Here is a 1,938-nt window from a genome sequence, read left to right as displayed (position 1 = left end):
GTGTTGCAGGAGCGGCGAGTTTAGTGTGTTGCAGGAGCGGCGAGTTTAGTGTGTTGCAGGAGAGGCGAGTTTAGTGTGTTGCAGGAGCGGCGAGTTTAGTGTGTTGCAGGAGAGGCGAGTTTAGTGTGTTGCAGGAGAGGCGAGTTTAGTGTGTTGCAGGAGAGGCGAGTTTAGTGTGTTGCAGGAGCGGCGTTGTTGCTGCCCGCTAACACTAATAAAACGGTAATGTTTGACACACTTAACGTACATCAAACGAAACGTTTCGTGCTGAACATTTTTCAAACTCAATTGAAAAATGGAACATTTGTTAAGCAATTTTTTCCCCAAGGACACGTCACTCAAGTTGAACTCTCCATTGTCCCGCTGCAAGCTCCACTCCACTCGAGGCAAATCAATTTTTCATCTATCCTGCAACGTTGTTACCACATGAATTGAATGATTAGCCAGACAATAAAAATTTATTCGAAAACAATAATCAATTCCACTCCTCTTGTCCCAACTGTAGAATTAATAAGTCACTAAAAAGTTAAATGAAGAGCGGATGACATCTCCTCATTTCCCACAGCAATGATTTAATTTCAAGCCACGCTTGCACAATTATTGCAGCACAGCAAATCTCTGGCAGTCTCGGCCGCAATTTGCATGTAAATTACCAATTATGAACAAAAACGAGTGAACCCCAAACAATGATTTGCATCGCGCGTTGCACAACACGCCGCCTAACTTCATTTATAGAATTAGTTCCATTAAAAGTTACACTGAACTTTATTGTTTAATCATTGCATTATTACTGCATATATCATATTATAGACACCCTAGTCAAGTTAATTTTGAATAGTGGTATGTAAGTATATTAAAATTATGCATTTTTAGATCCCGTTGCAGATGTGAAATATGTAAATAGCAAGAAAAAGAATACCAAGGATAGAGTCGCAGTAAAATTAATGTTATCGACAACATTCATTAATATACCCTGAAAAGATCGGTTATAGATGAATTAAGCCGTTATAGATGGGTGTGATTAAATGGATGATGGAACAACTATAAGCGGGTGTGATTGAATGGGTGTGAGTAATAAAGTGGGTGAAGGTACCTATCAAGTGGGTGAAGGAACTACTGAAGGCAACTCTCGTTACAAGGCCTCTACGTACAAATAGCATATGGACGGCTAATTTATCACTATACTCTTCACTGTCATCAACGGGGTAGCCGAGTGGTCAAGATTATTAATACAGTAAGTTACGTGGTCGAAAGCTAGCTAGCTGTAAAAATTCTACGAATTATAAAATCGGCGTTCATTAAAACATAGTCTAATGTTTAACAACTCCTTGTCTCGGTCAACTCTTGGTACAAGGCCGTCGGGTACGAATATCATTAGCGACTGTTAATTTGTACATAAATGTGTACCTCTTTGTCAGCTCACTGCACGTTACTCATTAGCAAGATTTTACGTATGAATAACATTGACCACCGCAATCGTATCAGTAGACTAATCGGTCACTAGGGATAATTGAATGATTTTCATTATAATTAATGAATGAGGGTCGTTAGATCAAACTACGCCTAACCATCATGCGCACATTTCGCACCGGCGGTTGAAAAGCTGGTGAAGATATTGTGAATTATATTTATAACTTAATGGAGTCTTGTGCGGCGATATGTATCAATACAGAAAACTATATTTCTTACTTGAGTCAGACAAAGTGCGGAACACTGGGTGCTGGCGAAACATCTGCGTATATCTTGAAAATCACTTGCAAATTATCTGAGATTATAATTATTAGGATATTGATTATTATTATTATTAGGTTGGTTGATTATTATTATTAGGTTGATTATCATTTATTACGTTGCGAAGATAGCTAATGTTAAAATTTAGAGTTAAAATTTCATTACTGAAATAGAAGTAACAAAACTACTGAATTGAATCTTCAAGAT

Source organism: Hyalella azteca, unplaced genomic scaffold, assembly GCF_000764305.2.
Source record: "Hyalella azteca isolate HAZT.00-mixed unplaced genomic scaffold, Hazt_2.0.2 contig2334, whole genome shotgun sequence".
Classification (NCBI taxonomy): domain Eukaryota; kingdom Metazoa; phylum Arthropoda; class Malacostraca; order Amphipoda; family Hyalellidae; genus Hyalella; species Hyalella azteca.
This window is presented reverse-complemented; position numbering follows the sequence as displayed.